Here is a 25117-nt window from a genome sequence, read left to right as displayed (position 1 = left end):
ACAAACAAACAAAACAATCTGCTTGCTTACATCATTCCCTCTGCAAAGAATGATCTCATTCCACCCTGCTTGGTCCCAGCTTCCTTTCAAAGCTCTGTTCCCAAAGCATCTTTCCCAGGAAGACTTCCCTGATAAACTCCCCCAGGGCTCAATCTCTCCGGCATCCTTGGAATTCTTCAGTATGTTTCACACTTGCTTCTGTACTTTTCCTGTGGTCTATGAGTGCCTGTGGGACCCTGGAATTGATGAGTGCTCTCCATAGACTATTGTCTGGCCACAGTCCTGCTTCAGTGGACGAGCTGCTGGTGTCTTACACTATCCTCAGGGACCTGCCATCACTGTTCACGCCAACATCCACTCATTCCCTTACTCATCCAATGAAACACATGGGATGTTCATGTGCCAACCAATGTGCTATTGACTGCCATATATCTCACTTGCAAACTTACTTCATCCCCAAAACAACCTACTGAGAAAGGCATTACAAACATATAGCTGGCACACAATAAAATAGGTGATTTTAGAAGGGCTGATGGAAAATGCGGGTGACTGATGGGAAGGGGCTGAGCACCACACTCTGGAAAACAGGTACTCATCTGCCTGGAACCTGATGCTAGCAAAACAGGCACAACTGTCATAGTCCCTTCTAGTCCCATGACTGAAGAATCACTCACCTAAGTTTTATTAAAATAGACCCAATTTTATATCAAAATGGGCTAACGTGTTACATTTGAAAAACGAAATTACAGAAGGACTGAAATAAAGCATAGGGGAATACGTGTACTCTTAAGGTTCAGGAGCAACTTTCTGTGAATAATTTCAAACACAGAAGCCATAAAGGAAAAGAGGGTTGACGTTATCACATTCAAACAAACCAGCAAACTTCTATGTGCTGAAAATCAGTGTAAAGTTAAAAGACAAAGGAAACTCTGAGAAAACACTTGCAACATGCATGACTAAAGGTTAATATCTTTATTATGCAAAAGAGTTCTGAGCAATGGAAAAGACAAACATGCCAACAGGAAAGGAGGCAAAGGATAAAAAAGGCAATTCACAGAAGAAATATAAATGAGTACGAAGGAAATTAAAAACATGTCACCAGTGATCAAAGAAATATGATTAGTGAAATTCTGAGATACCACTTTTGGAATATCAGATTGGCAAAGACTAAAAAGAATGGTCATGCCGATGAAGGCCAGTACAGGGCAGGAAGCAAGGGCTCTTGGAACCGGCCGGCGGGCATTTAAATTGGGACAACCTTTCTGAAGGGCATTTTGGACTATGAATCAAAAGACTGACCCAGAAATCTGGCTTGTAGGTTTTTATCTGAAGAATGTTGGTCTTCACATTTTTCTTTCTTTTTTTTTTTTTTTTTTTTTTTGGTGGCTGGCTGGTATCAGGATCCGAACCTTGACCGTGACATTATCTTTAAATTGAAAAATTGAAAATAACCTAAATGTCAACTACGAGTTGATCAGACAGATAGAAGATAAGTGATACATACTTGCAATGCTTCCCTTAAGGTAATTATGAAAATCAATATTTGTTGTTATAGAGAGAACAGATATTGTTAATTATCAGAACAGTACATAGAATGACTTACAAACCTACCTATAATATACATAGAAAAAACAGCATGAAAGATAAGAACCAAAATGCTAGCAATTATCTTTGGGGGACATAGCATGACTGATTTCTTTTTCATTTGACTCTTTACATTTAAAAATTTTTCTCCAGTGCCCATGGATAACTGGTGTGGCAAAAACAACAAACACGCAAACAAACTGTGATAGCAACACTGATAACTTTTTCTTCAAACTGTCCTTTACTTCTGCTTTTCAAAAGGAGACATCTGTAAAGGAAATGTGAAAAGCACACAGAACTACAAATGCAAAAGTGCCGTCAATTATTGAACAAATATTTTTTGAACACCAGCTATGTGTAATGCCTTGTGGAAAGTACAACGAGAAACTAAAACAAAAATGAGGATAACTCTTAACCCTCAGAGAAGATTGAATATATTATGAAAGACAGAATGACATCTCATCCAAGACAATGAGATTATGGGAATCGAAGCAAAGCACTCAGAGAATGGAAAAGGACTTACTGATTCCTACTTGGGGATGAGATAAATCTGGGAAGATTTCATCAGGGAGGTGGTATCGAAAGCCACACTTTGATGGATAACTGGGATTTCCACAGGCAGAGGCAGAGGAAGCATAACTGAAGATGTTAGTGTCCCTGCCATGCTCTGGGAAGGATGGGTGTGTTGGGTGGCTGGGATAGGAGGTTTATGGAAGGAAGGAAAGGGTGAGGAGGCTAGACAGAGAGGATGGAGCCACATTGGAGAAAGCCTTATGTGCCATGCCTGGGTGTCAGCTGTATTTTGTAGGCAACGAGGAGCCAAATTCAGGTTTCGAAGAAGAGTTGATAATCTAACTTGTATGACAGCCCAGTGAAAAATGGACCCAAGAGTTAAAAGAACAGATTATTCAGCCACAGAAAGCAATGAAGTACAGTTGCACGCTACAACTTGAATAAAGCCTGAAAACATTATGCTAAGTGGAAGAAGCCAGACACAGAAGTCCACACATACGATTCCACTCACATGGAAGTCCAGAACAGGAAAATCTTAGAGACAAAACGTAGTTGCCTAGGGTTGGGCTGGGGAGTGGGGTCAGGTAGGAGGTGCTAGCTAAAGGGTATGGGGTTTCTTTTTCAGGTGACTGTATTAGTTCATTACTGTTGCTTAAAACAGAATACCTGCAACTCGGTAGTTTATAAGAAATGAAATCTATTTCTTACGGTTTTGGAGGCTGGGAAATGCAAAGTCCAGGGAACACATCTGCTGAAGGCCTTGTTCCCGGTGGGAACTCTCTACAGAGACACAAGGAGAGAACGGGTTGGGCAAGAGCGCTAACATGCGCGGTCCCTGTCTTTATGAAGCCATCAGAACCACACCCATGAGCACCCATTAAACCATCAATGGATTAATCCACTCACAAAGGTACAGTCCTCACAATCTAATCACCTTTTAAAGGCCCCATCTTTCAATTACTGTAACAGGATTTCCCACCCTCTTAACACTGTTACAGTGGAGATTAAGTTTCCAATGAGTTTTGAGGGGACATTCAACCCACAGCAGTGATGAAATGTTCTAAAGTTGACTGTATTGATGGTTGCAAATATCTATGAATATACTGAAAACCACTGAACTGTATACTTTAAATTAGTGAATTATATGATATGTGAATTATATCACAATAAAGCTATTTAAAAAAAGCATCAGTCAAGTGGCTGTTGTAACATGCCAAGCAAGGCACTAAAAGGTTATGAATTAGGACAGTGACAAAAGTCATGGGAAAGGGAGACATTGCAAATACAGAACTGACCACATGTGGAGTGAGAAAGAAATAAAAATGGTGCGGGGGGCAGGCTGGTTAGTTTAATCGGTAGAGCACAGTACTGATAACACCAAGGTCAAGGGTTTGGATCTCTGTACTGGCAGGCTGCCAAAAAAAAAAAAAAAAAAACAGGTGCAGAAGTTTCTAGTGTAAATGACTGGCAGAGAAGGATGTAAAGAGAAGGTTGGAGGAGGGACTATTACAAATTTGCTTTTCTTGCAGTGAATGTGAGGAGCTTAGCCCACCCCAGGGAGAGAGGAAACAGGGAGAGGTGCACGTTTGGAGTTGATAGTTCTTTTCCTGGCAATGGTGGCTAAGCATACCTTGTGACTGGTGATGACAATTGTTGATTATATTTAGCAGTAGTGATCAGCTCAGAAGTGGTCCTAACCTATGCCTTAAAATGTATTTAGGAGAATTTAGCCAGAGAAAGAAGTTAAGTAAGAATGCAGCAAGCTAGAGAAACCAACTGTACAGCGGCACTCACAAAACTCTCAGCATTTTACAGTGCTGAGTACTTGCTGCTCAAGTACAGATTTTTGTGAAAACAAGTGCTATCATCGCCTCTACAAATGTAATGGTTTACACAGACTGCTCAGTAGCTAAACGGCAATGGTTGGCTCCTGTTACTAGTGGGCCTCACAAGAGAACAAATTTATTTTGCTTGTTTAAGTCAAAGACGTCAAGAACATACAGTAGATACTCTTGGGTACTGAAATCAGAGGGTTAAAAGAAATCACTTGAATATCCCAGAGTTAATAGATGCAAAATAAATGCATAAAAAGGCACATTTTAGACACACACACACAAAAAAGGCTGAGGAAAATAATGTGTAACCAGCCAAGCAGATCACCTTCAAAAGCCCAATGGTCAGTTCCTAAAATTTGCATCCTGAGGTTTGTCAAGTTAAGCCTTTGAAAAACAAAAGAGGTTTGCATGTTGTGTTATAATGCCCCCAGATGTAAACTATGACCATTCAGCAAGGATAAAAAGTTGAAGTCGCTGCAGGAAAGCTGTTATGAAACAAAGAGGCTCCCAGTCTCAGGAGAAAAGGGTCCAAAAAAAGATCTGAACTGAAAGATAAATCTATTTGCACTACAGCAGGAGAGGCATCTGAGTCCCTCCAGTGGAATTTTCCTGTTAAGACACTACCTAAAAGAGGGGTCCAGGTCTGGCTTCCCCCACTACAGTAGGCACCCATCTAGGGCAAGAACCAGTTCTTACTTATCTTTTTACCCCTACCACCTAGCCCAGCGGGTGCTCAGGAAATGCTGATTGAGTAAACAAACGAATGAATGAATTAAAGAGAGGACAGAGAGAATCCAGTGAGAACCTGGGAAGAATATTAGGGGTCTTGCACTCCAAAGTCCTTAGCCTGAAGTGCATGAGAGTCCAAAAGAGATCAAATCTGCTGCTCTAATCTTGCCTATCATTTTAGAGGTGAGGGTCTCAGTGCCTTGCCCAAGGGCACTCTCCTAGTGAGTGGCAGAACAAGTTCCAGCCTCCAGTGAAGTGGTCAGGTGACCATTCCCATGTGGGACAGGAGACACTGAGTTCCAGCGAACAGACTAAAACACATGATTTGGGAGGTTGTGTACTTGAAAGGAACAGCAAAACTGACTGAGAGTGGTCTTGTGTCCTAAGGAGGCTACTACAGGAAAGAATGATCAGAGTTCTCTGGGTCTATGAGGGGCTTGGGAAGCAACAGTGGATTTTAAGTATGTGGAAGGTGAGGAGTGTAACCACACTTTCCTGGTCCAATGCCAAACCTAGAACAATAAAGATTTCACAATGTGCCAGGCCCCTTCCTAAGTGCATTAACACGAATTATCTCATTTAATCCCCACAATCCTTTCAACAGGATTGTGTACCCCTCCGAGGTACCTGTGATTAGCCCCACTTTTTAGATATGAGAGTCAAGGCTCGAAGAAGGAACTTGCCCATAATCATACAACTCACAGGCAGCAGGACCATCTGCATCTGCCTCTAGGGGCCACCACGTAGCTAATGGGATGAAGGACCATGTGAGGAAGCTGCCATCTCTGTCAGGGTGACAACAAAGAGCTGCCACTGAGAAGGACAACCTACCTCCCCTAAGTGGGACAGTCTCACGCCCAGACTCAGGAACCCACCAGCACTCACCTCCCAGGATTTGCATTCTCTGGGGCTTGTCCTCCCAGACTTTGAATATTGTCATAAATCTTAAAAAAAAAAAAAAAAAGAATGGCTTCACAGGTGAAGGTAATGTTCTATTGCTTAACTGGACAGTGAACAGGCATTTGTTTAATCATTTTTCTTTAAGCTGTGTGGACACATTATATACATTTTGTATGCATGATACAGTTCGCGAATTTTTTTAAATGTTCTTAAATAATTCCTGACCTAGCCCTGAAGTGACAGCCACCAGGACAGCTTGAAAAGGGCCATGGCTCACCATGGGGGTGAGTGCACTGGGGAAACCACATGACTGCACTGTCTACTGATAGAGAGAACCCTCAGAAAGATGGCACCACCCCCTTGGCTAACCATTTCTGAATTAAGTTTAAAGCTCGCAGCCTCTACCAGATCAAAGCTCTTCATTTGCTCAAGAGGTAGAGTGCAGAGGCTGAGAGCACAGGCTTTAGAACTGAACATCTTCAGTTTTATCCCAGTTCTGTCATTTTACTATGTGGTCTTGGGTCAGTCACTTCGCTCTCTTTGAGACTCAGTCTCCTCACCTGTAAAATGGGATAAATCCCACCTTTGTGTGAGGGTTGTATGAGATTTAAAAAATGGAAAGCTCACAAAGCATTGTTACTGTACTTTCAAAAGCTCTTCACAAATGCTCCCAAACTATGCACACACTCCTGTTCTCTGGCCCCAAGCTTTGTGCCCACTGAGTTGAGAAGTGCATCTCCAAGCTCTTTGGTCGTCCTGAGCCTGAGGCCTTCTCTGCTGGGTCTAGCAAGCCCATAGGCCTCTCTGCCTGACAATTTGAGGCTGTCTATAAATGAGCACTGTTTTGTCACTTAAACTTCTACTGCAGTGTCCCCACACATGCTTCTGTCCTGACCAGGCTGCTCAGCTCTCTCTCTCTCTCCCTTTCAGAGGCCGGCATCTTGGTTTCTGTGGCCCCATTCTTGCTTCTCCCCTGCCTGAGAGACTCATTAATCTCTCCTGAAATCTCAGTGGCCTCCACCATGCTTCAATGGTCCACCCACATCCCACCTCCTCCATTCAGCCCTTTGCAATTTCTTTTGCCCATTTCTACTTGCTCCTTCTCTCTGATCTTACAGGTCTTTGGCAATTATAATTCATTCACTAAATGCTGTCTTCATAAATTACTCTAGAATACTTCTCAAACTTTTCATTGGTATCATCGGTCTTCTCTCTTCTCATAGGCCAAGACCTGTCTTCCAGTTGCTTTGTAATTGCAGTGTTTGAGAGCATGGACTCTGGAGTCAGACTGCCAGATCAAACACTTTTGAGCTGTGTGAACTTGGGCAGATTACTTAGCCTCTCTGTGCCTTAGTTTATTCATAAAATCTGTATAACAATAGCACAAAGCTAAAAAATCGCTGAGTTTATAGATACCATTTAAAATATACATGTCATAGAGTAAGTTATGTATTAGCCATTATTATTAATATTCATATCATCACTACTACTATCATAGCGCCTTGAACAGAACTGCTAGCTAAGAAGTGCCCAGTAAAAACATACCACTTTATTGCAATTGCAAAGTATCTCTATTTGCCTAAACTAGGGGACAGCAAACTTCCTGTAAAGGGCCATATAATAAATGTTTTAGGTTTGCAGACCACACGTCTCTGTTACAACTACTCAGCTCTGCTGAGTAGCCTGAAAGCAGTCACAGATAATATATAAAAAAATGGGTGTGTCTGTGTTCCAATAAAAATTTATAGAATTTCATATAATTTTCACATCGTTACCCTTCTCTTGATTTTCTTCAACCATTTCAAAATGTAAAGAAACATTCTTAGTTCACAAGCTGTACAAAAACAGGTAGCAAGCCGAATTAGGCCTGTCAGCTACAACAGTGCCAATGCCCTGTCTAAGGTCTTCCATGATATCCCAAATGAAGGCCTTTATTCTATGGGCAGGAAGGTCTTCAGGAGAGGCGTGAGCCCATGCCCACACTTCCAAAAAAAGCAGCTGTGCTGTGCATCAATGGTGCTCACCAGGACTTCCAGGTGCCCCTCTTCCTGAATTCAGAAGCCCACATTTCCCAGCTTTCCTGCAGTCAGGCAGGGCCATGTGACTACTTGTGACCAAGGTGCAGTAAGTACAAGGACAGTGTATTCACTTCCAGGGAGGAGCATTTAAGAGCCATGCTCTCTTCCCCACTGAGGAGGTGCCACGAGATTCTACAGTCTGGCTCCCCAAACTACCACATGAAGGGTGGCTTCCCGGGAGAGTATCCAGAGGCTGAGGGGACTTGGAGTGATCAAGAGAGAAACTTAGGATGAGTTCACCTATGGGGGGTTGTTATCATGGTACGACCTAGCCTATCCAGTTTAATTCCACATCATTCTGCAAACATAAACCAAAGAATAGCATTAAAGATGGATAAACATAAAAACATCTAGCAATACCTAGTTTATCATATCCCTTCACCTTAACAACTCATTTAGGGAACAAATGGGCCGCCTTCTGAACAACTGAGCAAGAAATCAGAAGTGTTCTTGTCTTCAGGTTCTCTTATTAGAAAGTCTAAGTTAGCTCTTCCAGCAATAAGCTTGATAACAGTAAGTCTCACAATGGCCAGGAGGAAGGGTTTTGAGCCAGCAGCATTGAAGAACCTTGATACTCATAATATGCTGTCACGATCTCTGCCGTCCATAAGTTTACAGTCTAAGATAGTAACCTCTTTCTTCTTAAATAATGATGACAGCAGCAATAAAGCAAAGCAAATCACGTTTGCTGCTTATTTCATGCCAGGTACAGTTTCCCAAAGTAGAAACCTGGGTAGGAAAGGCCTATCCGCTTAAGAAATCTGTAGAGTCAGAAGATTTGGTCATTGCCCTGAGCTGTCCTGCCTGCTCGAGGGATTTACATGCTTAGATGACCAGCACTCAGAGCTCTGGATTTACTGGACCAAGGGAAAACTCTAATTCCCATCCCACCAAATAATAAAGTAAATTTTGTACTGTTCACAGGAGGGTATGCCTGCTGCGTGATGTTTGTAAATGAATATTTAATGTTTTCAAGTGAAGATTTGTTTTCGGTGTCCCCTGCTGGCTGAAGAAGGGCACCAACAGTCCACATCACAAGCGACCTGCTCTATCAGGACCGCAGCCTTTTTCTAAATCATTAGTAAAAAGGAAGCTGAGAGACTGACTAATCGGCCCAGTGCTGTCATTTAATCCCACTTTCAAAACCACCACCACCCAAGGCAAACAGAAGTCACCTACCAAGTCTAAACAGCAGGCCAAGAGGTGGTTACAAGATTCCAATTCAGGAGTCGTCTCTTCAAAATCTCAAGGCACTACGCAACCCCAACCTTCACTGAAACTCACCTTCTGGGAAGCCTGGCTCTAAAGGAGATGTACAGAGGCCACATCCAGGGCTCCCTCCTCTTCTCACAGAAAGAATCTCAAAAGATAGATCTATGGTCTAGACAAGAGCTGAGGAAGGAACAGAGCTCCATTTGTTAACAGATTTGAAGAGAAAGAGCACAGTTGGCAACTGACCTTTGGTATCAAATGAAATATGGCTGACCATTAATCCTCATGAAAGATGGAGTGTAAAAAGATGGATTCTACCCCAGTTACCTGGGAAGAATGTGAGTAGGTTCTCTCACATGGCGCTCATCTTCCTAAATAAACAGTGTGAAAGTAGCAGGACTGCTCATCACCCATTCATCTACAAAAAGAAATTCAACATTCCTCTCATTTGGGGACTGAGACCTCACCACAGAAATGCTTCTCCTGCTACGTGTCAACAACTATACTCTCTCTCAACTCTGTTTTTTTCACAGAATCAAATTCTGCCAGCACACAGACTTTCCTGAAGGTCTGTCACAGCCCCCAGGCTCTGTGGAGACTGCACCACCAACCCCAACAGATGTGAGGACCAGGAACACGAGGAGAGAGAATCAAGACAGATGTCACTACAGCCTGCTGAGTCCCGTGGGGACCAAAACAATCTGGAGAGGGAGCAGCCCCACAAAATTAAAGACCTTCTCAGTGTGTGAAGGTCTGAACCTCTACAAGAATTAAGAATATCTTCACATCACCCCCCCCCAAAAAAAAAAAACCATGCAGAAGCTAAGATTGGTGAATTGTTCTTTATTTAAAAAAAAAAAAAAAGAATGAAAAGAAAAGTATTTGACTTCCAAATTGCTATCTGACTCACAGTTCTGCTTTGGCCACAGCCCTCTCTGTCCACCTGTGCCACCTTCTCTTTCAGCCTCCTCCACCGCTGCCCTTAACCTTGCTCACCACATTACCAGCAGAAAGAATCACAGAATCATCTTTTGAGACAGCCTAAGGCCCCTGCTCTAATGAGGGAGAGGTCAGAGATTTCTATCTCACAGTCCAGCCACTTGTCAATCACAGACATGGTTATCTTCATCCTAAAGAGTCCCCTGGGATAAGCTTGTAACTTCATGAGGTACAGTTTAAGTGCTGTGCAAAGTACAGCCTGTATTTATATAATTGTCCAGCCTTTGAACTCCTCCACATACAAATTACCCCAAGAAGCCTTCTCTGCCACACCAGCTGAAACAAGTTTCTAGAATGCTTGTTGTCCACTGCACTTATCAATCCCCTAGCACTTACTGACTCGAGTGTATGTGTGCACGTGTAGCCTCATTCCATCAGTGAGGCTACCAGTCCCTGGAAGGCCAAAGGAATGTCCTTTACATTTTTTTAACACCCAAAATGCCTAGGCATGAGGCTGCAAAAATAATAAATACTTGATCCACCTTTGTAGAATGAAGGGATGGATGAATATATGAATGTATAGACGTTGAGCCTGCTCTCTGGGAAAGCAGGCCTGGCACAGACACACCTTGCTGTTGCAGTGGGAGTCCCCAAACTGAAATAATGGTCAAGCAATAAGAGTTTTCAAACTGGCTTTTTCACAAATGAGTTACATGAATTCAATCATAACACTTTACCACTTTGCATCTCAGTTTCCCTAGCTCTAAAATGGAGATACCAGCCACTTCACAAGGTTATAGTAAGAATCAAATGAGATAAAGCATTTCCACACATTTTTAAAAGTCCAATTAACTGGTGTAATGAATATAAGGCCAAGAGCAGAGTAGGAAAAAAGCCAGTATATAGTACGGCATTACATAGAGGGAAAGTACACCATAGAAGAGTAACCAAAAACAGGTGAATCACTGGGGGAAATTACTTAGCTGCAAATCCACAGCCTGGTTCCTATCTGCATGCCCCCACGCAAGCCACTTAACCTCTTTGTGTCTCAGTTTCCCCATCTGTAAAATAGGGATCTTAATCATAATGCTGTAAGCCTCATGTAAGTTAATACATGTAAAGTACTTAATACGGTGCTTGACACATAGTAAGTATCAATAAATGTTAGTTGCCATTACTCTTCTTATTATTAGCATTACCATCATTATTTTTATCACCAACACATAGTACACCTTCCAGAAATGTTTCTAGAAATGGTTCAAACATTAAAATGTTAATTAACTCCATATTCTTCCATATGCAGACAGTGCCATTCAGAACAAGGCAGCCAATATATTTGGTCATCTTGCTTCTACCGAGTCACCCTGTTGGGAGAGCAGGGAGTATCCTGACATGGGATACCACCAAAGCGAGCAGCATTTTAAACCAAAGCATCCACAACACAACTACAAGGTTTGGTCCCTCAGCCAAAATGGACAAATACATCTGTACTTAATGAGATAGTGGATCACAGGATATAACAGTAACCAGGCAAATATAAATGACAAAATATTCCTGTCCTTGTAAAATTTTATTCTGCTGAAGACAAGGTTAGGCCCAATTATAGTTCCCAGCTTACCACTGCTCTCCTTGATATGCATCAAGAGATACTCAAGGCAGACTTTAAAAGCAAACATTTCTGCATGTCCCTGAGAGACCAACCTCAGCTGAGCCAAGAAGTGCTCTGCATTAATGTCTCATCCTGAATGACAGCCAAGTTACCCCTCAGTCCCAAGCTGCGTGTGCTGACAGCAGGGGCGCAGAAGGATGCTGAGTGATTTCTGATGAAGGGCCCAGGGCCCCTGCTCTCCCAGCAGTGCCTTGGCTTTCCTTGGAGGCCTCATCCAAGCTGCAGACCCAGCTTGGCTCTACTGAGGAATAAAAGGGCAGCTCTGGCTGCTGATCTGGGCCTGGAATCTCCGGTGACAACAGATTCTGGTTATAGCTTACAACCCAGAAGGAACAGGGTACCTGGCCCCAAGGGCATGGATGGCACCAAAGTGCCTCTACCACCCTTTCTTAAACTCAGAGGAGAGCCTTCAGCAGAAGGCCTAAACATAGAGGAACTCCAGGCTGGGTGGTGACTGATGCTCTCTACCTCTCAGGGCCTCACAGCTCTTACTTGCAGGAACCAAGCTCCTCCCTTTGCATTCTGCAAAGTGCCTTTTCAAGACCTACTAAAGGACCTCTTGCCTAGAGGAGGAGGGCTGGGCTAGACTGATTCTGTCAGGGTTTAATCTAGGATAGGGGTTTCTGGAAGGCAAGATGTGGCCTAGAGCCAGACTAGGACAACAATGCCTTAAACTGCTGGATACCCAGACTCGACTCTTAAAGTCAACCTCCCACCCAGAGAGATGGCCTGCCATCAGCCCACTGTGGACTGCCAGCTGCAATGAAGGCAGGACCCATCCCTGCAGGCAGAGCTTCCAAGTTCCCTCTCCTCCTACCTTCCACCCTCTTCAGAGAGAAAAAGCTCCCTCCCCACCCCAAGGAGCCTTTCTCCTCTGAAGGAGGCCTCCAAAGCAGCAGCTATGCGGCCCTGCAGAGGTACTAGGTCCCTGGTATGGCAAAGTTTCCCAAGCAAAATCTGCAGTTTCTCATCCAGATAAGAAGCTAATTCAATCACCCATCTGATCCTCAGTGGCTCAAAGGAGAAGAGGGAGAGGTAAGGGTTTTATTTTTTAAGTGGAAGGTAAAAACGTTCTGACTCCTTCTGCAGCTAGAATACACACCGCCACACCCCAAGCAAGAGGTGTCTTTAATGTCCCAATACTAAGCCCAGGCAGAGGCACTTGCAAAGCCCCAAGGTGTGTGCCTGTGTTGGGAGTAGGGGGCAGTCCACTGTCCTTTGGACACCAGGCATCCTAGAAGATGTAGCCTGGCCCCTCATTACCCTCCTCAGAGAGATGCCTCTGAGGGGTCAGAGACTGCCTGCAGGTGAGCGTGCCCTAAGGAGCTGATTAGAGAGAGGCTCCACAAGCCCCCCAGGTGATCAGGGGTACAGAGAGTACAATTGCACCCCTAGCCCAGTGCAGACGAACAAGACCGTGTGAAAGGGGGCTTTATAAAGTTCCCTCCGTGCATATAACCCCTCACACCCCTCAAAGTTGAAGAATCTTTTCAGTTGCAGTTTCTCTACACAGCCCCCCAACTTCCACAAAACCCCTGCTGTGGAGGAAGATGCTGACAGAAAATACTGCAGCAGTGCAGAAGCTGCCGGCGCACCCTAACTTTGTAGAGTGTGTAGTCCTCATCTTAACCGCTTGATGCCAGTCTAGGGAGCAGGGCCTCTCTGAAGGAGACCTCTTGGGGGTGCTGGGTGAGCACAGGGTCAAAGAAAGACGGAAGAGGAAGGTTCCTGATCCCTCCTCTACTTACCAGGAGAGCTTGAATCCTTTCATTAGTACAGTCACGATAATCCACTGACCGTGTCCTTAGCATCCCCGTTCCAGCTCCAGAGGTCCCAGGACATATTGGAAAAGATGACGAAGTCCCCAAAGAACAGAATCCCATGTAACGTGACTTGAACACAGACAGAGAAAGGGGAGAGAGAGAGAGAAAAGGAGAGAGCCAGAAGAACGGCCGCTGCTGCCCTCTCCCCCTCTCCCAGTGAAAGCTGGGCTCCCAGGCGAGGGACAGCTTCTGCAATCCGGCCCCGGGCCGCAGGTGCCCGCCTGAGCTGTCGCTGTCGCTGCCGCTGCCAGTTTCTGATGAGGATGGGTAGTGCCGGCAAGGCTGCACGAAACAAGCCCTGGAGTTGCCGTCAGCAGGTGGGCTTCCCGGCCACCCAGCCACCTTCACCTCGTACCGGCTCTGAGCAGCCCTAGGGAAGGAAGCCAAGGAGAGCCCAGGAGGAGGAGAGCAGAACCTGCACCTCTCTTCCCCCAGGCGGCAGCTCCCGCAGCTCCATATAATCTCCTAATCAATGCAGTACCCAAGCAAAGCACTGCCAGCCACTTCCGCCCATTTAAAGACACAGCACATGTTTTGTCCCGGTGAGGGACAGAACGTCCGGCGGAGGGTGCATGAGGAATGCGGTGCCGGGAAGAAAGATGAGAGGGGCAGAAATATCTGAAGAGGCACACTTCCATTAGCATCCGCCAAAGGGTTAACACGCCCCACCCCTGCCGGGGCGGGGAACCCTGACCCCGGCTCCTCCGCAAACCTCGCAGACCTCTCCTGAATGAGCAGACCTGAGAGGTCCCATGGTGACTGCCTAGGTGTCCTAAGGAGGGCCGCACAAGACCTCCTTAAATAGAACCCTCACCCTCTCCCCAGCGAGGCGAGCTGAGCTCCCAAGCAGTTCACAGCACACAGAACACACAGTTCTCTGCCCCTGCTGGGGAAATTGCCCAGACTCCTGGGGCGCTTGCTGAGCAGCAACTTCTGGTGGCATTGCCTTCAGTCACCGGGGGCCAGAGAGCCTTTTAAAGTGGCCACGGGCCGGTCCGTGGCTCACTCGGGAGAGTGTGGTGCTGATAACACAGAGGCCACGGGTTCGGATCCTATATAGGGATGGCAGGTTTGCTCACTGGCTGAGCGTGGTGCTGACAACACCAAACCAAGGGTTGAGATCCCCTTACCCGTCATCTTTAAAAATAAATAAATAAATAAAATAAAGTGGCCACAAAGGGCTGGTTTAGGATTTAAGCAACATTTTACCACCAATACATACAGGGCTCCAAGAAGATTCAGACCAGGCACAGCACCAAATGAGGAGAAGGACTGGGATTTTAAACTTTAGCTGGAACATGTAACTCATTGAAAAGGGGGAAGCAGCTCCTCCTACATAAAATCCTCCAGGCTGGGGCCCAGGAATTCCAGCACCATCAACCCCCTCCCCTACCACTGTGTGATTCTTTTTTGTCCTTCCCTGCATTACTATCTGGGTCAGTAATACGGATGGGTGAGAACAAACAAAGAGGAGATTAATTATGAAATAGCAACCTTCAACTGAACCATAATAAACCTTTACCCTGAAACTTACCCTCAAACAATCAACAGACATCCATGCATTGTATGCACATCATTTATACTTGACCCACTAACTTGATACTCTTAAAAAACTGGTAACAGTCATCATATCTGTAATTACTTATTACCTGTCTTCCTCTTTTTAGAAGGTAAGTCATGCATCCAGCTCAGCTCTTTATCCCCACTGAGACTAGAAGGGCTTGCATACCGTAGGGGTACCATAAGCAAGTATTTAACTGAAGTGACCTTGTGCAAATTGAACTAAACACTGCAGTCTTGCTCCAGTGTCCAGATGGTCCAGAAGAAACTCTTTAAAGTATACTAAGTTTTCAGGGATATACTGCCACTGCAGCCCTGGGCTGTGGAATTTCCCTTCATCCATAGCTCCATGCCAGACAATACTCAGATGCTTCCAGGACTTCTGAAAACATCTGTAGTTATGCTTTTAAAGCTCCTGAGCCTAAACTCAGGTCATACTTTCAGCATCAGTACTGAAGAGATGCAACAGATTCCATAAATGCAGAGTTGTGCTTTATGACATAGACAATTAGCTCAATGCATCTCCCAGGTCATGTGATCCAGCCTCTAAGCAAATGTCACTTATAGTAGTACTCCAGGGAGATGTGAATATTCTCATCTTGGCCCACTAATTGCTCTGATCACAGGTGACATATAAAACCTGTATCAAAGCTTTCCAAGTATTACATTAGAAACACATTATTGTAAATGTTAAAATTCTTTGGCTTTTATTCTTGCTGTTTTTTAAAAAACCTCCAAAGAAAACCACTCCTTCACAACTATTAATAAGAATGTGCTGAGGGCTTATTATGTTAGGCATCCTGCTAAGCATTTTACATGGCATTAGCTCGTTTAATCCTCACATCCATATTATAAGTTAGAAACTATCATGATTTTTCAGATAACGCAGCTGAATACTAAAGAGTGTAACATCTTGATTTGCCTAATGCCAAACAGCCAGCAAACTGCAAGTTTGAGATTTGAGTGTGGGTGTGTCCAACTCCAAAACCCATTCTATTAATTGCTACATATGTTTATAACAAAATCTCCTTGTCCATCAGACAAGCTGATTTATAAGAGCTCCTATGCTCCCAGGACAAAAAGAATTCAGGGAGTAGGTAGAAAAGACACCATACTAAGCCGGCCTCTTCTATTACTGATGAGTTGGCTGCCTGGAGTGTCAATGTGTGTGTGATGTGAGGAACACAGCAAGGGAAGGAAGAAAAGGACAGCCCAGTGAGTTGGGTGACAATCATCTGGCTCTTTCTTGTTTGTGAAATGAGGGCTTCTCGAGCTCTGGAAACTAGCTCCATTTTTGCAGTCTATAAAGAAAATCTCAAAATACAATCCAAACACAGCTTTGAAAAGACATGGGAGCACTGTTTTTCTCTGAGGTAAATTAAACACTATGTTCAAGCAAAACAGAGAAATGTTCCTCATTTAATGTATTTTCCCTCTTTTATCTTCTCATGGAGAGCAGTCTGTTTGTAAGGTCTGAAAAGTTCCCTTACCAATAAATTGTGAGCACTGACATAACCTCTAGGAATAAATACACAGATTCTCCTGCTTCTGCCTGACTCTCTGCAACCTGGTCTCCTTGATGTTTGTATTTTATGAAGCATAAGAATTGTTTAGAGAAAACTAGATTCCAAAGAGTTCCCTGTCTGGCAATCTGGCATATACACTAGATAAGATAAAACAGCAAAAAATAATTCTTTTAAGATGCTTAATGAGCTATCAAAGGAATATTTAGAGGTCAAAAATTTAGTGATGGCAGAAACTGATGAAACCGGGCTTCAGTTTTCACAGCCTCACAGAGCATGCAAGAGAAAACTCTAAAAGACTCTAGTGGTGAAAGGTTTAAAAGGAAAGCTCCTCATAAAATGGACCCCGCTGGGCTACAACTTCACTTTAAGGATGAACTTGAAAGAAATTCACAAATGCTGCCCAGGAACTAAAAGGAAAATTGTCTATCCTAAACCTTGACATTGAAAAATGTTTTTCCAAAGGAGAAAAACAACCTCCCCTGATAAATCATAACCACAAACTGATCCTCACACTGATTGCAGCCTGAGGGTTTCCTAAACAACTCACAAACAAAACAATGTCCATAAAGGAAAAAATGATAAATTCAACCACAGTGAAATTTAGAATTTCTGATCATTCAAAGAGCTCATAGAGAAAAGGAAAACTTTTCTGGGAGACAATATTTACAACACCTATTAACTGAGAAAGCAATGTTCACAGAATTTGTCAAAAATTCCCACAAAACATGAGGGCCAGCCCATGGCTCACTTGGGAGACCGTGATGCTGACAACACCAAGTCAAGGGGTAAGATCCCCTTACTGGTCATCTTTAAAAAAAAAAAATTCCGGGCCGAGCCCGTGGCGCACTCAGGAGAGTGCGGCGCTGGGAGCGCGGCGACGCTCCCGCCGAGGGTTCGGATCTATATAGGAATGGCCGGTGAACTCACTGGCTGAGTACTGGTCACGAAAAGGACAAAAAAAAAAAAAAAAAAAATTCCTACAAAACAATGAGAAAAAGAAAGAGAATTAGAAAAACAGACAAATGATTTGAATAAACACTTTCAGAAGAAGAAACAATCAATAAACACAAAAACTCACTTGAATACTCAGGGTGCTTTGCTTCAATGGTACCCAGAAAAATGCAAGTTGGAACTCCAGAGAAATTCCATTTCATACCCATCTTGTTGGCAAAAGTTAAAAAGTCAAGCAATATCAAGTGTTTGAAAGGAGCAAGTGAAGTGTATATTGGTTCGACTAGGAAACCTATTTGGTATTGTGTAGTAAAGTTGAACCGGTCTATTCCACTGACTGAAAAACTCACATTAAGAGACATGCACAAGAAACTATACAGCACTCTATGCAATAGGAAAGACAAAACAAAACACCTGGAAACAAAATAAATGTCTACCAACAGAAGGGATAACTACCTTGTGGTATTTTCTTAAGGAGGAACAGTATAAACCACTGTTACATGCAACAGAGTGGATGAATCTCAGAAACACAATGTTGAAAAAGGAACCAAGTCAATGAAGAATGCCTACGTATGATTCCATGTATATATCAGGAACAAATAAAACTAATACATAGATTCTATACCCATAAAATAAAAAAGCAAGGGAATGATAAACTTGACATTCAGAAAGGTGGTCACCTTAGAAGGGTGGGGAAGAGAACGGAGTCAACAGGACAGGTAAGAGGTACACTTGTGTTTGTTGTTTCTTCTTTCTTTATACTTTACACATATTCTATATTTTATAAATATTTTGCATGTGCTCAATATCTGATGAAATCAATTTTAAAATAAACAGGGTAATTAGAAAACAAGTGAAAGCCAATCTTCTCCTTTGGATTTTTATCAACAGACTTGATAGGGGCAGGGGGGTCCAACCATGACAATGTTTTGTGTTACTTACATTTTTCACAAATCTAAGTTCTCAAAATTGGGCTTCGCAGGCTCATGGATATTGAACTGATTTACATAAAGTTGCTTTGTATTACTCCAAAGAGGCTATTATTATAGCCTCTTGCTATAATAGTGTTTTTCAAATTTTGCTAGGTTTGGAATTAAGGTTTAAAAAGTTCCTTTTTTATTTCAGCTGCTTTGACTTTCTCCTGGCCTATGAACCTCAAGGTCTCACCCACCCTGGTACTGCTCCTTTCCTAATCCAACAAAAACATAATCTGTGTTTCTGGCCTCATCCATGAATAACCAGAGCATGCTGCTTGGTGACCTGGCCTGCAGACATCTAACCCAAAAGTCAGTTCCCATCCAGGGTTTTGGCCAATGAGTGGCAAAAGCTAAGGGAGAATTCAGCCCTTCTGACTCCCACCTCCCCGCCTGAGGCAGCTCCCACCACTAGAAGCTCAGGCCTCCTCGTGACCTTGGATAAGTCACTCCAAGCCTCTGGCTCCAAATTTGGAGCAGAAAATGGATGACAGGATTCCTGAGGCTCTCCTTCTACTTCAAATTCCTGGCTTCTGTGCTGCCCTCCCTCCGCCCCCCTGCTCTGGAGCAGAGGAGCACTGCAGTACCGGGGCATGGCTGCATGCCTCAAGTTGCTGGCAAAACTGGGGCAGAGCAGTGCTGCAGTCACACGTTGGGGAATCAGAGCTCCAAGCTCAGGCAAGGGAGTCATCAGGCGCTGAGTGTGTTATATTTAAGGAGCATTTTGGAGGTCAGGAAGCTAGCGGGCGAGGAGCAGCGGGGGAGAGAGCAGCCTCCTAAACACCCCATTTCAACAACAAGCCTCCTTCCTCCTCATCTAGCCAGAATCCTCTTCCAAACTCCAAATTGCAGTCAATACAGCCTGTGTGAGGGGATCGGCAGATGGCCAGGGCTGCACCCCGATCGGGTGCTCCCCACCACTTCCCTGTCCCCTCCTTCCCTCCCCCGGCGCTCTCCTCTCCCCACCCTCTGCCACTATTAGTCACTGGCTCTGGGGTGACAGTGTGGGCTGCAGGCATTGGCCTTGCCTTCTGGTCTGCTCATCTGTGTCAGCTCCCAGCTTGGAGCCTCCTGAGCCAGCCCTGCCCCTCCTGCCCTTCCTAGCTGGGGCACACCCCTGCCCTCCAGCCCTACCGTCCAGTGAAGCCGCAGCGCAGGAGGGCAGTGCCCGGCCGCAGCGCCGGCGGAGGCTGGCAGGCTTGTGGGCAGAGCGGAGCCAGGCAGTTTGCTTCAAGGACGCTTCCTTCTGCCTCTGTGACCTCAGGGATTATTTAGGGCACGGGGAGCAAGAAAAAAGAAAAAGGACAGAATCCCCTCCCCCAGCCTTCTTTGTTCCTCCTTCCCAATCTGCTAATCCAGAATGTTCCTTCAGGCAATGAACAGGAGGAGCAAAATCAAAGCCAAACTCTAGTCAGCTCGTCCTGCCCCCAGGAATGGGAGGAAGACAGGGCCACTCTAGAATTTAAAGTGGTTGCACATCGATGACGGCTTGTGATTCTCTCAGCAACCCAGTGAGGTGTTAAATACACGCAACACAGGAGATCGAGGTTCAGGGAGAGCTAGTTCTCCTCCTACCACTCGCCGCTGCTAGCCACTATAGGAGTAGAAGGTGGGAGGTGGTAACCAGAGGAAATGCTTCGAGCATCACTCACCTCAGCACAAAACCCAGCTAAGCGCTCTCCCCCTGTGGAAGCAGCTCCTGACGTTCCTTCTCCAAGAAGACTTCGGGCTTGACGAGGACACAAGAGTTTCCCTGACCCTTGCTCTTTCTAGCAATGGGAATCCCCAAGGAAGACCCCACCGCACTTCCCCTTCACCTCCAAAACCATTCTCCTGGCTTCCTGAATACCTGACTGCCTGGCTTGGTGTCAGTGCATCTGCATGTCTTATTCATGTGTTCTGGATCACAAGACCCCTTCTGCTGGAAAACAGAAGGGTGGCCCCCCCAAGAGGTAAGAGCCCTATGGCCGGGGTGCGAATCCTCTTACTGGCCAGGCACCAATAAATAAATAAATAAATACAATTTAAACAACAACAACAATAACAAAAAGGAGCCCTAGAACCAGGAAAGAGACACACACCTCAGAGAAACCCCACCAGCCAGAAGAGGGGAACTGCCTGATTTCACTGTCACTCTAATTACATGCATGACAAAGGAAAGCATCTCTCCTGCCGGATGGAAGAACCGAGGCAGACTTTAATTACCCCCTGCTCCTCCTGATTTATCCTCAGGAGAGATTCAGGGTGACTGGTGGTATTAGGGACCCAGGAGAGTGCTTATCTGTGCAAGTTCTCAGGGAGGGAGTGCCCATACACCCACAGCCAGAGGCTCCCCACCCTCACTCCCACCAAATGGGGATTTCTCCTTTCTCAACTAAGTTGCATACGAGTGTTGAATAAAAATTATTGGAAGCCATTGTTTTGGACTAACTTCCTGCACTAGGCCCCAACAGACCAGACTAAAAACCAAAATGGAGTCACCCTTGCTAAGTTCCATGTCACTTTGGTTGTGGTTTGACCTTTCCAGAAGTCAGGAGAAAGAGAAAACAGCCAATTTCCCAAACAGACCAATTTAACCTTCAATAGGTATGAGAATAAAGTTCCCACTGCTTTAACACTTACACAAAAGGGAGCCCGAAGTAACTTGATGTTTACTAATGTTATTTTCCTGTTGTTCTGTCTTCCAGTCCCCACCTTACAAAGAAAGTAACTTTGAGATGACCAATCCACTTTTTGTTGTTTCTACTTTCTTCAGCCTTTTCTGTCTATAAAGCCTTTGTTATTTGTAATAAACTTTGGAGAACTTCTCTGACTCTGCTGATGGTGTCTCCCAGGTTGATCATCACATTTGGTTCCCAATAAACTTTACAAAATTATCTTTGCCTCCACAGCCTTAATTTCAGCTTACATGAGTATTACCATTATTAAAAAAAAAAAAAAGGATGAATTGAGTGCCAACTCATTTTAACAGTGAAAGTCTCCTGGCCAAGGACAGACAAGAATCTATTGCTGGCAGAGAAATTGCTTGCTGATAGCACAAGCCTGGAAAAACCGCATTCTTAACTGACCTGCGCCTGACACCAGTCCCAGAGGTGTGCATTGTGGTTTAGCACAAGGATTCTAGAATTAGACTTGTTCAAATCCAAACTGCACAACTATGCAACCTCAAGCAAGTTACTTCATTTGACTAAGCCTCGACTCCTTCATCTACAAAAAGGTGATGATGACAACAACCTATCAGTTTGTTAGGAGTCAGTGACAGAATACCTGACAGGTAAGTGTTCGACACACTGAATTTTCACCATTATCATGATTACTTCCCAACCCATGTCCTCAGAACCACCACTGTACACTATGAGAACCACAGGAGAGCCTACACAGTCTCTTTGCTCCTGACCTACTTTTTCTCCTTTATGTGAACAAAATTTCAAATTTTTCCTATTTTGTGGGTGATATTTTTGTAATTTTATTTTGTGATATTTCTGTTAGGTCAGTCAGCTATTTATTCAACAATAACTGTACTTATTGAGTGCCTAATATGTTCACGACCTAGGAAAATAATGATGATAATTCAAAGTTAAATCCGGTATCTTCCCTGATCTCAAGAAGCTTATAATTTAATAAAGCAGATAAGACATGGGCATTAAATAACTATATTAAATAACTCTAATATAAAGCATAAAGCAGTAAGTCCTGTAAGAGAGGCATATCTATTCAGAAGGACAGATTACCTCTGCTTTCCAAAATGAACATAGATTTATAACCGTTATGCCAATTTTTTATAATCAACTGACGAGTAATGGTGAATATTCTCAGCTAACCTACACTAAGTCTGCCTGTGATCATTATTTCTTGATTAGTCTGTTCTTAACGCAAAAGAGTTAGCCAGAAAAGGATCCAATATTTGTCATCCTCCTTTACAGAGAAAAGTATTTCCTCCTTGCCTGACAGGTGTCCAGAAATATACCTTCAGAACATATTGTTACTATCACTGCCAATAAACACACATTTACTTGGATAGAGCAGACTGCATCTAATGGGTTGGATTTTGAAAAGTTTCATTACCTGTAAAGACATGTTCTCATCAGCACCTGAAGTTTAAAAAAGAAATGCTTAAAGATGTTTCAGGCCCTGATACCTGCTACATTTTCTCAACATCACTACAGATATGAGACTAGCATATCACGAATAGACCAGAGTTCAGCTTCCATCTTTCTTGTGACCAGCACTATTCAGTAAATGCACCTGTCTCTTCCATATTTAGCCATCTTGCTACCTTTGATGGTCCAGGGGAACCCCACATGCATTTTCTTTTTTCTTTTTTTTTGGTGGCTGGCCAGTATGGGGGATCCGAGCCCTTGACCTTGGTGTAACAACACTGTGCTCTAACTGACCGAGCAACCGCCAGCACCATGATGAAGTTTTTATGTGTATTCATTTTATGTGAATTGAGAAAAATTAGGACAACATGATAGGTTTCAAAAGGCTAAATACATTGAATTTTTAACTTTTGATAGCATGTCCTTTTTAACTGTGTTAAAATACTTTTGAAATACAAACAATGCTGGTGGTAGTTTTATATTTTAGTTTAGTTTTGTTTAGTTACCTTTGGTAGGTAAAATAAATACAGTAATCCCTCCTTATCCATGGGGATACATTCCAAGAACTGCAGTGGATGCCTGAAACTGCGGATAGTACCAAACCCTATACATAAGATGCGTTAATTTCTTTTTCTTCAAAATTTTATGGATACTGGCCAGCTGCCAAAAAAAAAAAAAAAAATTCATGGATAGAAGATTCAGAAAGTGAAATCGCAGATAAAGGAGTACTAGTGGAACTGGAAATTCTGTGCCAGTCCCCCCAGTTTTTTTCAACTTCACAAAATCCAGAAGTTCAGACTCCTCTATGAAGGCTTTCTCAGTTCTAAGATCTCACATTCCACTATAAGGAGAACCTCCACTTCTCACCTGCTCTGATGGGGAATCTGAAGAGCTTCTAGCAACGAGGCCTTGTCTTTAGGTGGTCATCTGGGTCCCAGAGTTCCTAATCTAGTCTTGAATGTTTTAACAATCCCTTGGAGATATGCTGGTGACTCCCAAATATATGTACAACTATGACCACTCCCCTAAACTCAGACACAAATTTCCAGTTGCTCCTGAACAACTTCACATAGACGGCTCATGGGACCTCAAAGCCAGGAATAAATGGAACTCCTTATGGTCCCTCTACATCTCCTTCTGACTCTGACCTCCTGTGACTATCTCAATAAATGGCACCAGCAACTACCCAGTCACCCAGTCAGAAACCAAGAGTTCATCCTAGATTCCTCCTCTTCCACCTCCCATTTATTTAGATACTAAGTCACGCCAATTCTAGCTCTCGAAATATAATTAGAGTTTGAGTCTCCTGCTATCAGCTTTCACCCGCCTTTCAATCAATTCTCATCTTTAGGTTTGAAGCTGTACTTATCCTCTCGTATTCATTCATTCACTTACTATGTGCTAAGTACTCATTCTATGTACTGTTCTGATAATTACTAATATCTGTTTTCTCTAGAACAATAAATACTGATTTTCATAATTACTTTAAGGGTAGCGTCTATCTTATGCCAAGTAAAATGCTAGATGCTGGGGTTTCTGTTGATTAAAAAACAAAAACATACAACCCCTGTCCTCAAGGAGCTCCAAGTCTACTGGGGGGAGAGAAACAGGTAAAAAAATAAAGTTGTCAAACATGAAGAAAAATGAGGAAAGCATTCGTCTACCTTCTAGCCAGACAGTATCTTCTCAAAGCAAATCTGACAATGTCTTAAAGCCCTTCATTTGTTGCCAGTGTCTACACAACCTCAGTTCTGTACAAGGCTTTCACAGTGTTGTAGTTCCCCGCCGATGTTTCCAGGTTCATCATCCGCCTCCCATCCTGCACCCGCATCCGAAGCTCCAGTCCCACCAGCTCCTCACAGTGCTTGGACTCTGCCACATCCACGCTGCTTCCCGCTCCTGTCCACAGACCTCAATGGCGACAGCTACCCTTCTGTGAACATCTAAGGTGTGCCAGGCATTTACCCGAAGTTATCTCACTTAATCCTCACCACAACCCTGTACTGTTGACGGTATCCTTATCTACAAATAAGAAAACTGAGACCCAGAAAGGCCAAGAAAACTTGCTCAATCAAGTTCACAGACTCAAAAAGTGACAAGGCTAGCTTTTGAGCCCAGTTATGTCCTACTCCAAATCATAGCTAGATCACTTCTCCTCTCTTGTCCACCGGATAAACTCCCACCACACTTCGGGTCTCAGGTCAAATGCATCTCCTTCACAATGCCCTTCATGGCCTGCCCAATCAAGTAATTCTTTCGCACTTCCCTGGTGACTTGCGCTTCTGTTATGACCCTTGTTACCTTGTGCTGCCATAATTTGTTTACTTGTCTGTCTCTTCCAAAACCCTGCAAGCACCTGCTCAAAGTGACCGTGTGCTTCTATCTCTAAAACCTCCATAATGAACTCTCCCCCTGACATATAATCGGCATTTAATGAACACCCATGGAACGAATGGATTAATGAATGCTTCCCAACCTCTTTTCTCAAGATTGAGATAGAAACTCTCAGGACACAATTTATCATCTTCATATCTTAACACAGTCAGGTCAGGACATCAGATGCCCCTAGTCTGAAAGTGAAACCTTAAAAAAAGGGGGGGGGGGAGGGGCAGCACTATAGCAGTGCAGTAATAGTGCCTCAAAATGCAGATTCTGGGAAATTTAATCATGCCTCCAAGAGCCCCCCTCCAGGAACTGAACACAGATTCTAATAGGGAGTGTTGT

General features: G+C 43.9%; 1 protein-coding gene across 3 annotated transcripts in view; it reads right to left on the bottom strand.

Annotated features, from left to right (window-relative positions):
• Positions 1-25117, bottom strand: part of GRAMD1B (GRAM domain containing 1B) — a 159251-nt gene that overhangs the window by 74805 nt on the left and 59329 nt on the right. The window contains exon 1 of one of the 3 annotated variants that reach the window (XM_063092745.1): positions 2806-2873. The exons of the other annotated variants lie outside the window; for them this stretch is intronic. The gene's annotated coding sequence lies outside the window, so the exon portion shown is untranslated. Of the gene's footprint in view, positions 1-2805; positions 2874-25117 lie in introns of those variants that run through there. 3 annotated transcript variants of the gene reach the window in all.

The sequence above is a fragment of the Cynocephalus volans genome, chromosome 4 (genome assembly GCF_027409185.1).
Source record: "Cynocephalus volans isolate mCynVol1 chromosome 4, mCynVol1.pri, whole genome shotgun sequence".
Lineage (NCBI taxonomy): Eukaryota > Metazoa > Chordata > Mammalia > Dermoptera > Cynocephalidae > Cynocephalus > Cynocephalus volans.
Note: the sequence above shows the minus strand (reverse complement) of the source record. Positions and strands in the feature narration are given on the sequence as shown.